General features: G+C 39.0%; 1 protein-coding gene across 1 annotated transcript in view; it reads left to right on the forward strand.

Moving 5' to 3' along the window:
• TMEFF2 (transmembrane protein with EGF like and two follistatin like domains 2) overlaps window positions 1-11863 on the forward strand; it is a 329406-nt gene that overhangs the window by 46211 nt on the left and 271332 nt on the right. The window lies entirely within an intron of this gene.

Raw genomic sequence — 11863 nt, forward strand, 5'->3', positions numbered from 1 at the left:
TGCTCTGAGGTAAGTAAGTCACAGTTCTCAGCTTGAAGATTTTTCTGTATACTCAATTAGTATTCTTCTTTTTGTTCACTTTTTCTGCTTATCTAAATAAATTTGTCAGTCATTAGGGCTTGTTTGCACAAGCCTTAAAGCAAGCGTATCATTACACGGTGGATGGAAACTCTTCTGTTTGCTTAGATGGACGTTTTCAGTCATTGTGTGCGACTGGCATAGCATTTTACCAGATTAGTGTGCTGTACTTGATATGTAGCAGGAAACATGGATCTCCTGTCTCTTATAAGCAGATACAAATAGCTGAAAGTACAACCATCATTTGTAGCAGTTATTCAACTTTTAAAAAATAAAAGCTACTTCATCTTCGTACCCCAATCCCACACAAACCGACAACCTGCTGGAGTTCCTGCTGTACTTTGAAGTTCATTTGTTCTAACTTTGTGTTGTCTTCCCATTTAATGAGATGTTAGCATTTTATTTCTGGACATCTGGATAAGGCTTGAATTTATTACTCAAGTACAGTTTACGGCAGTTCATAAATTTTCATATTTTTCACATCTGCATTTTTGGTACCATTGGTACTGATTAAACTTAGGAAAAAAACAGTATTAGAACTTTAAAGTAGATGTGAGTGCATAACTTTAAAAAATTACAAAATATTGCTGAAACAAATATGCATTTTATACTGATAGGTTTTCAATTTGCTAAATATGCTATATGGTTCCTTTTAATTGTATAACCCCAAATACCACACTTGTCTTCATTAAAATTTATTAGTTCACTCAGTCAAAGAAATTCTTCTAAGTATCTCCAGTAAATATTCACTGTTGTGGACTATGAAAATAATTATCTCCTTAAAGCTAATGCTTTTCATCATTCATTATATACTAAGCAAGCAAAGTGAATTTCAGTATATTTCCTGGTCTGCTTCTTAATTTTTTTTCCTTTTGTTTAAACCAATTTAAGTTTACCCAATGAAAGCACACTGGAAAAGTAAGTCACTGAAATGTAGGGAGTGTTGTATAATGGGCTGTTTTGATTTACGTACTGGGGTGGAGGAAAGAAGCAATTCAAAGCAGCAAAGTAGTTTTGAAGTTGAACAGCAGACTGTTCATAATTGAATCATAACACACCGTACAAGTGGGAGTTTGGATTGCTGTTTAGGGGACACTGTCAATCCAAATGTCAGTCGGAGCTCCCAGCAGCAAGTGCGAAGCTGTTTCAGATGGTATTCCTGCCCAGCAGCCGCCTGTCTCTTCCTTCCTGCTAGCGTGTGAAAGCCTTCCAAAATTAAACCAATCTAAGGTCTTAAGTTTAGGAACAGATTGAAGCACATGCCTGGTCTGATGTTTGTGTGTCCTACTGCAAGGTAGATTCCAGTTTCATGCAAAAAAATATGCTCACCTGGTATTTTCTCCAGTTCTGCTTAATTTACTTTTTGCTACAATCAGTAGCCATCTGGTCAGATTGTTATGGTATTTTTGTCTAGGTTTAGGCCATTTAAAAATCTACTTTAGTGCTTTTGTCATTCTACTCACCAGTGCAGAATGCACCTGTACTTGAATGGTAATAGCACAGATTGCTTTTAAAGCAACCAGCGTGTCCCAGCATTTTTCGTGGGTTTGTAATACCTGGAGGTCATATTTTTATGCTTATGCTCCATGGAAAGGATGAGGACACAGTAGTATTACATGAAGTATGCTTCATAAATAGGGTAATATACTTGTTTCATGTGGTCTGAAACTTGTGTTCTTTACTGAACACCTTCCATTTTCAAATTCTGAAGACCTGGGCAATTTTTTATTGGTGCATTCTCATTATGGTCAAGTGTGAATTTACTGTTTCTTGACAGGTCTAAGTAGAGATTTATTGGGGAGGGGATATTTTACATGAGTCAGAACCAACGTAACTCCTAACAGTGTTCATTCTGATATTTGCTAGAATTTCTAATAAGATGAATGGGCATATTATTCCCCAATGGAGTGTAAAGTATGTCATTTTATTCAACTCCAATGGAATTCAACGATTTGTCCCATTTTAATAAAGTAGGCATCTTAAACAGAACTTCAGATGTGACTGTAAACCATAACTATATTTGACTTTGGAGAAAAGTTTGCTGTGACTTAAGAACTCAACACATCTCACTGATCTCTACTACTATTATTATTATTAGCCTTTTACAATCTAACCTGATAGTCTGCTTATCAAGAGTAGGATCTGATGCTTTATCTGTTCCTCATTCACAGTCGTATCCAAAAGGAAAATCCAGTGTAGCTCTAGTTTTCTATTATGGATTAAGAAATGGATAAAAAGAAGAAAAAATACAGGGCAATAGCAAGAGCTTATATTGCTCTTAGCAGCAGTAGCCCTCCATAATGGGTCTAATACTCTCCTCACTCATCTGTTATATGCCGATACCTTCGGCAGATGGGCCAGATTGGGGAGTGCACAGAATTACTTGATGAACCTAATGGTTCCACTGTTTCTTTTCATTTAAAATTTATGAATTAATCACCTGCCAATTTACCGTAGCCATGATGTTATGACACCACATGTTGTTACAACACCAAAAATAATCTCGCGGATGGATTTAAACAGACTGAATTAAAATAAAAGCCATCTTTGCCTACAGTTAGCATTGCGTTGGGTATTCACTGAATGTTCACATTTAGCACAGTCTGGCCCCATCTATATACCACGAGATACTGCATGTTAGTGCTTAGTTATTACATTTGGACATTCAAGGAACACCCAAGAAGCAGATGGCGGTGTTTCTTCCATGGGATCTCTTATGCGAAAGAAAAGACTTCATCATGAGGCAGGACAAGCCCAACCAACATTTGCTCAATGAGTCCTGCACTATGCCCTGAAGTTGATGAGACTATTAATGTTAATTATTCATGTGCTGACAAAGGTCGCTGCAGGAGACACAGAATGAAGACTAATAGGGTAAAATGGAGAAAACTGGATGCACGGGAGAGCTGGGAGAGTGGAGTATCTTTCAATATTTTTCCTCATTAGTTTGGCTTATTTCCCACAGGGGCGCCAACACAAATCTTTGACACTAGGACTTTTCCTTAACTCTGACTGCAAATTCAGAGCCACATTTCCTTCGTGAGCCGCACTCTGCTCCTGAGCCCTGACCCGGTTGGCAGCTTACACATCCTCGCTGATTGCCGCTGCCCTTCAGGCTGACAGCTGGGCCTCACCCGCCTGGGGCACAGCACAGGACAGGGAAGAGCTCAGTTCTCAGCTCTGTGCTTAAAAAAAAAAGAAGGGCACAGCGTAACCACCAGGGGAAGTCAGTGACTTCCCGCTGTACTTCGGACTCCATAGTTCTCCCGAGGGTGCTCTGACAAGAAGGAGCTTGGCAAGAGGCCTCTGCAAAGAGAAATGCTATTCTGCTTGAAGCTCGGTGTTTCTCAGGGCAGGGCGGGTAGAGCAACAGATGGATGGATGCTCAGAGGCAGTGCTTCTTGATGAGCTTCCTCTCAGGGGCTTTATAAAATGCTGATAGTTATATTTTTAAGTTACTGGAGCTGAGAAACTGAAATATACTGTTACCTGTAAATGTGACTCAAGTTTTAGGGCTATCAGCTAAGAAAATCAGTATCTGGTTCTCATAAAGTATCTTTAATTGGGCTATTTTAATTTAGAAAGGCAATTCTACAGAATATTCAATTAGTCTGATCAGTACAGTGTTAGGGAAAGACTGAATTTTTTGCATTGCTCCAGCTGACATTGTACTTTCTCCCCTCAACTCCCCCCCCCCCCCCCCCCCAAAAATCATAACTATCAAAAAAAGTTTCAAGTTTTTGGCAATTTGTCTTATGTAGGGCTGGTAAGGTTCAGATGTGAGAACATCTACTGCAATCTGGCATGTATAAAGACTGCAAGGAGTGAACTAAACACTTCTAAACTAACTTCTTTACATGCCATTAGCCATGTAAAGAAGAAAATTGTCACTTGGTTCTCAAGAATGGAAAAAGCCCGCTGTCCTCATAACCCTGGCATGTTCCCATAGTCACCTGATTCAACCAGTTATCTAAGAGGAAAAGGCCCTTTGCATCATCATTATTAAAAATCAGAGTTGTTATGGCATATGGTCATCCAAGGTTTTTCCATGAATACACCTGCAGTAAGATTTTGAATTGGATGCTTGTGTGTTGTGGAATGGTTATATTTTAAATCACTCTTAGCTCAGCAACATGTGCTAGAAGGCTGCTTGATGTACAAGGTACAAGTGCAGTTTTTCCTCTTAGCAAGCTTGCTCTGTAAATTTTTCCTTTAAAAAAAAAAATATATATATATTAACTCTGATGAAAAATTTCTGCCCAAAATATGCAGCTCTAGTGTTTACTATTGGTTTAGGGTGGGAAGGAAAAAGTCAATTTTTAACAGAGGATTTCTTAAACTAGTTTATTATGGATGATATTCTCCCAACCACACACACAGTTCTGGCACCACTTTCAATCTTACCCTACTTTTGGTATTGTCTACAGATACTCTGAGCTAAAGATAGGGAAGGGGAAAAATGGACAGGGAGGAACAAAAGAAAACCAAACATCCCTACACAGGGCTTGTTTACAGAACCATTTGTTATGAACAGAAATTGCTGCTGCTCTGCACCAGGTCCTGTGGTAGGAGATAGTACTCTGGGAAATAAATAAGCTTTAATGGGAGATTGTTTTGCTGGTGACTGGCACTACATTTCTGGAAACTTGCTGCAGCAGTTTGGAAATGGTAGTGACGTGAAACAAGGGTAAAGTCTTACTGACAAGTCAAGGATGATCTTAACTTTTTCAGAGGTGGCATTACCAAGTAGTAGCGTGAAATACTTCCCCCAAACCCCAGTGTTTATGGGCTGAGTTGTTCCAAGCTCTGTCCACCACAGCTGGATGCCTTCCCCAGGCGCACCCCGGGGTGCTGGTGCAGAGCTCCCCTGCAGCCAGACGAGCATCCTGCCCTCAGCTCGGGAGTGCTCTGAGCTCTGGCCATACAGACTGCATCAGGGACTATGAGATGATGTACCTTAGCTCTTGGCACGTGCCCTGCTGCATGGGCAAAGTGTTTAATTTCTGCTATTTCTGCTAGTGCTTTCCTTTCTCTGTGCTGGAAAGGATATTTGACTCTCTTTAAAGTTGTTTTAATCAGCTAATTTTTCTCAGGGTTCTCATTGCACTGTGAACTCTAGGTTCAAAGTATTAATAATTTACAGCTCTCTAAAGTTCAGTGGAAGTGCATTTAGTTTTGTTTATAATAGAGAACTGGAAAATGAATATTTCTTTCTAATTAATGGAAGAATAAATTGAGTATGGGTTTTTTGGTTTTTTTTTCCTTCCCCTTTTGCCCTTTGAATCTATTCTGTTGGTGGTGATCTCAGTTCTGTGGGAATCTGGAGCAGCAGAGAGCCAAGTGATTCACTTTGGGGAGCAGCATGTCACACCTCAGCCATTGCTCCAGCGTTAGCAGCATGTTAGCAGCATGTCCCCAAGGACTCTGTGGTTGTATAGGCTTCCTTTCCTGTGATTTCATCTGGGACATCAGCTAATGCTAAAGATGTCCACTTTCTCCATGTTCTGTAAATCAATAGCATGGATAAGAAGGGAGTCTCATGTTCTTAAAATGGGTGGCTATTTGTGTTTGACAGTAACACAAAGAGACTTGGTTACTTATTAAGGATTAGCCTTTTTTTGTTATATTAGATATATCAGAACCTTGTGCATGTGATTCTTTTTGTTAAAAATAAAACGAGTAACTCTAGGTGACCTGTACTCCTAAACCATGTTAGTTAATAATTAAAATGTGTTCAAACATGAATGATTGAGTTGTTTCTAGAGAAACATAATTTTCTTATGCTGTACAATTAAGCAATATTGTTGAAACTAGACATTCAAAATGCTGAGACTTGCTTAAAAATGCTGATTTTAAAGAAACACCCATATGACATGTTCCCATAATTGTCCTTTGAGGTTTTTAAAGCTATTTTTTCACTTCTCTTTGCATCTAAATTTCTAATTTTGAAAAGAAATCAGAGAGTTATGCAATAATAGGAACCCTACAAAAGAAACCTTGAAACATCAGGGGACTCAATTTTAATAACTAATAGCAAAATGGTTAGAAGAAAGGGGCACATTGAAAGTGTCTTGTGTGCAGACATCTAAGTGCCAGATTACTTACAATAACACTAATTAGCGGGGGAAAAAGAGTGCATCACTAGCTCATGGTCAATCTACTGCCCCCCAGGATTTCTAGATTTTTTTCTGCAAAGCTGCTTTCAAGACAGCCTGCAGCAAGGCAAGGGATAATTCCTCCCCAGGTGTGGGGCTTTGCGTTTCCCTTCCAACCTGGTGACATTCCTGCCTGCCCACTTCTCCAGGCTGGTGAGGGCATCCTAAACAGCACCTCAATCATTCCCCAGACCAACCTGGCAGTTTCCAATCCACCTCACGGTCCTCTCCCTCAGTAGTAAAATCAATAGTAAATCTGAGTAGAGGGGTGTTGATACTAAGAAACAGGAAGCTTCTGAATATTGGTGATGCTTTTAGCCCTCTTCCCCTGGGCATCCTCCAGGGGAGACATTTAACTGCATTGAATATAATTGTATAGATCCCTGAGACACTCAGATGAACTTCTTAACACTGCAAGATTTAAACAATTTCTGCTCTCTCTGAATAAGATAAACCCCAAAGTGAAAGGCATGGGACTGCAGACTCTTTCCTAAGGTGAAAATCGTACGCAGCTTCATTAGTGCGGGAAGATTCAGCTGAGCTTTTGGAAATTAATCCAAATGCAAATGGCCTCAGAATTATGACAGATTTTCTCACAAGTTATGTTCTTAAATGATTAATTCCTTTGAATGTTTCCATTTGGAAGGTGATATCTTTTATCTCTGTGCAAATATTCTTACTATAGGGCACATAAGAAAAGAAGCAGAGAAAATCACTAGCCAGAGAGAAAAACAATGATGCCAGGAACAATGGCTGTTAAGAAACAAGCCCGTGCTCATCCATAGCTACAACTAAATCCATTGAAGCCAATGGGAGCAGTTGCTTTTGATGATCAGGTACCTTTATAGCAAATCTTATGAGCTACCCCTTGCAATATAATTTGGAAAACACTACTCTGCACTGCTGCCTTTGGTAAAGAGTCTCAAAAAGCTTTACACGTTAATCTAAATCCCAGTGCACTCAGGGATATTATCCAGAAGTAAGGATGCAGAAACTGAGACAAAAAGTGGTTTTGCTTTGCGCAGAGAAGTGACAACTGTAGTTGTCAGAGCAGTAATTTTACACTAGTTGTTGGGCAGCAGGGTACCATTCCTACCTCACTGCTGGTAAGGTTTGGGCAGTCAGGAAGAGCAAAAGGGTCCAGAAACAAGAACAAAAAGGGAGAGGGTACTGCCCTGTTCTAATTTGGGTTAGTCTATTCGTTTAAATTCAGACAGAGCTGTTTTAATGGAGTAAAATTGTGTTGCTTTGCTTTAACTTGCCTTAAAATCAGGAGCTTAAAACAAATATTGATGATATTAAAGCCATTAGATGAATAAGATAATGTTGCAAATGATGACATACTATTTTTAATATTGTACTTTTACTTAAGCTATATTTTTGTAGTGCTACTCATAAAAGATTGTGCACCTGTGTTCATCTTAACTGGAATGTCCAGTCGTCCGGTTACGCATCTGGTAGGACTACATAGGGCTAGAAGGGTGTCAAAAAGTATGTCAGAAATCCTCATTTCTTATTTAAATCTTAAAAAGTTGATGTTTAAAAGCTTATTTAATTAAAAAAAAAAATAAGATTCTTCAGATCAATAAAATATGAAGAATACCTGCAGGCTTCACAGGATATCAAGATGTGAAGTTCATATGCATCTGCATAATGGTGTGAGTCACAGATGGATAGGGGCACTGGAATGATATTTACAATACCTTTATTCGTTAGTTGTATAGTTCAAATTTGCATTGGAAAAAAACTTCAGGCGTGTTGTATTCATTGTGTAAAAATGAAAATTTGATTTAGTAGACATTCCAGTTTGGAAGACAGTAGAAAAAGTAATTTTAGGTTGACTTTTTTTTCCCCACATCTTTTTATACTTTGCATTACACTAAGACTTAAAAAAAATAATAATAATAAAAAATGCTGTATGCTAGTCTTTTGAATCTGGTACAAGGACTCTTCCTTCTTGGCTCTTTCAGTGCCAGTAATTAGGCCATCTGGTTGGTGAGGGAAATTAATTCAAGACCATATTAATTCCTACTTTTACATTTCTTTGTGAATAACACTTCAGGAAAAAATGAGGCTTGCTGGATAATCAGATCTAAAATTAAGAGAATTTCTTGTTGATCATCCTATGGTGCTGGTTACAAAATTAATCATAGATGCTTAGAAACTCTAGTGATAAATCTGTTGTCAACATCTAGATAGAAAAAAAGATTAGGAGGAGCATGAAATTGTCATAGATTGTTTAGGTTGGTGCTTGTAATGAGAATGAGTGTCCAATTTGTTCAGAAATTCATGCTGAGCCTTTAAAAGACAGGAATGAAGTATAATGGTTTGGTTCTATATAGCTTCAAACCCCATGCATGTGATTTTCATGACAGTGCGCTGGACTCTTAAGGTGCAAGAGTGGCGGTGAAAGTCAGGAACATGAATTTAAGTTTTCCCCAATCTACCTTTACAGTTGTGGTTTTTGTTGTGTTGTCTGTTTGTTTGCTTGTTTAGTAACAGTGAAGTGGTTTTTGATCTTGTTGCCAAGAAACCCCCCCAAGCAGGCAGCTGATACCATGTCATACAACTTCTTACTTCCTACTAAAAGGGGCCATGGCTGAGTAAACAAATGCTACCCGTACTGCTTGCCTTGCCCTTGAAGCTTGTACCTTGCTTACTGTCCTTAACGCTTTCTCAGACCCCTTACAAACCAATCTATTTGTGAAGAAAGTGGTTATCATGATAGCTTTCTTTTGTAAAGAAACCATTCTTTAAGTAGCAAACTACACTATCAGATACAAATTTCAAATTATTTTGCAGTTGCATGGAAATGGTCTTCTAAATTGCACTTAATCATGTTCTTGCAGGGAACTGAAATTGAACAAAAGCACCGTCTACTTTCACATCTATAGTGGGTGGCTAAGAAGTGTGATATCCAGGCAGACAGCAATGTATTTTCTGTGCTCAGATTATCATTCTCATTTCTTCAGGGTTCCCCCATGCTGAAGGACACCTTGCTGTCTTCTCCTAAAGGCCTCTCCTCCATCTGACAGCATTTTGTGAACTGAACAGAGCTCCCTGCTTCTGAGGGAGCTGATGCACATGACAGCATGGCCAGTGCTTTACCAGCTCAATTGTTTGAGATGTGAGGAGCAGGCAGAAATGTGTCCATCCTTCCCAGATTCAAATGACAGAGGCTTGTCTTCAATTTTTAACCATCTGTTAATTCTTCTAATGTCAGTGATTTTGCTCCGTGGTTTCCGCTGTCCCAGCGTCAGTGCAATAGGTGTTAACAAGCAAAGTGGCTGTTTAATGAAACAAGGGTTTCTGGGCAGTAAGTAATGCGTTTAGGACTTGGGACTGAGTTTTAGAAGACAAAGGAGGGATATTAGGCTCAGTTTGCACCTTTGCCTACCAGGTGAGCAGGTAATGATGCGTGCCAGATATTGGTGTGTCCATTTGTTTTCCTAATGCAGCAGGAATTTGAAAATCTTCTCATCAGTTTTCTCAGAGGAGGAAAGCATTTGACCAAACATCAAGATACTATTCGGGTATTCAAGTTGTCTAGCATCATGAATTACTATTTTGTGTTTTATTTGTGGAGAAGAAGCCTTACCCACCACAGTCCTCTGCTTCACAGTCAGTTATTTCAAACTGTTAGATCAGTAGAATAATTAGTTAAGTACATAAGTTTGTTCTTCGTATCGAACATGGCTTAGATCAGACTTGGGTAGTCATACCTGTACAGAGTGTTCCAGCACAAAACTGAGTAACAAAAACAGTGCTGTTGTGAGTAATTGATCCTTTTTCTGATCATCTCATCCCCATTAAGCTGCTTTTGAAAGGATTAATTCTTGAGGCACAGAACTCTTATAATCCTCATTGTGGAGGTAATGACAACTTATGTTCAGCACTGTCCTGGAGATGCTTAGACTCATGTTTACAAAGACATCGTATGCCAAAATTTCTATTTTCCAAAAAGATTAAGCCTTCAGGGTGGGATCACAGTCCATTTAGACTAATTACATTAGAGGTAGCCTTTTGCTTTGTTCCTGGGATTCAAGATGCACAAGGCTAGTTGCTGTGAAGCCATGGTTGCTTCAGGGTTGTAGTGTGCAGCTCTTTAAGAATATGGAGAAGATGCTAAACTCCATGGAAAATCTAGTAAAAAATGTAGACTCTAGGGATTCCACTAGATCTCAGCAGTATTGAAGTCAGTCAGCTTTCCTAACTTAGCACACAAGCAGCATGAAGTATGAGCGATAGCTTTTAAACCACAGATAAAACCTGCAAACTCAACCAAAAAAACTTTGTGAGGAAGTTGTTGGTATTCCTGAGCAACGAGAGTATTACACCCAGTGGTGTCAGAGTACCGAATGTACAGCACAATGCATGCTCTCCTACACCAACAGTACTCCCTCATCCTCCCACTCAACCAATTAACAGTAATTAGATAATTACAGTTCATAATAGTCTTCAAAAGATGAAGATCTTGCTGCTTGGGACTCATTAACCCTTCTTAACATATTTATTACACTTTTTATTTCTGACCACAAAGGGGAAAAATTTAAAATATTTCGTGTTGCTTGCCATATTCTGCTCATGAAGCATAACCTGCAAAAGCACTCCTTCTCCCAGATGCCCAATGTTAGCTCTGTTCTGAACTGAATGTGACAGGTAATGATGTAGAAAGGAAGCTTCTATAAAACACCTTGTATTCGATCATAAGATTTTTTACGAGAGTTTCAAAGCAAATGACATTATTTTTATACTGCTGGCAAAAATTTAGCCACTTGTTCTCCATAATAAAAATGATGGTTTATAATTATGCATGCAGCATCTAACACGCAAGACCAAATGGTTGCAGTAGATATTTTCATGCAAGGCAACCACATTTCATATGGCTGATGGAACTCAGCTTTTGTTGTTGTTTGTTTCCTTTTCTTTTCAAAATTTCCCTTAAATGAGCAAACTTTGGAATTTCTTTTTTTACCTACAAGCTTTGTTTCTTCAGCTACATTTCTGGAGGATTCTTGTTTTTTTCTCCTTTCCCTTTTTACAGAATGACATGTAGGAGTTGCCACAACGCCAAACACAAGGCAACTAAGCAAGGAAGTAAATGCCTTTATGGTCCTAATGATGATGAGAGGATCCTCTAGAACGTAAACCAGAGCCTACAAGTGATGCAGTGAGTCTCCTATATGGGAACTGGCCTTCTTCGTCGCCCAGCAAAGAAATCTATTAGGGCTAACATAAATGCCTAAACTTTCTATAGAGTGGATACACCACACATGCTTGTGCATGAAGTCACAGAGACTAGAAGCCTCTAATGTCAGATGCAAAAACCATTTCCACCTTAGAGAAAGTACTTCTCGTGTTGGAAACTACTGCTAGCATGTGCTTCACCTCAGTTTGGGTCCAAGGGGCAGAAGGCTAAGGAGTGCTTGTGTAGGGCCCTTACTCTGGATCAACCTCTAAAGGAGTTTTCCTTTCAGGGGAAAAGATGAAAATACATAAGTGGCCTGTGTTACTGATGGATGGGAGGGATAGCTGAAGGATAGCTCAGTTGTCAGTGCACTTTAAAAAACAATTTATGATGATTTCTTTGTCAATCCTCCACACACTTTTTTTTTGCCCTGGTGATGTCT

Source organism: Anser brachyrhynchus (assembly GCF_964034855.1).
Source record: "Anser brachyrhynchus genome assembly, chromosome: 7".
Taxonomy (NCBI): Eukaryota; Metazoa; Chordata; class Aves; order Anseriformes; family Anatidae; genus Anser; species Anser brachyrhynchus.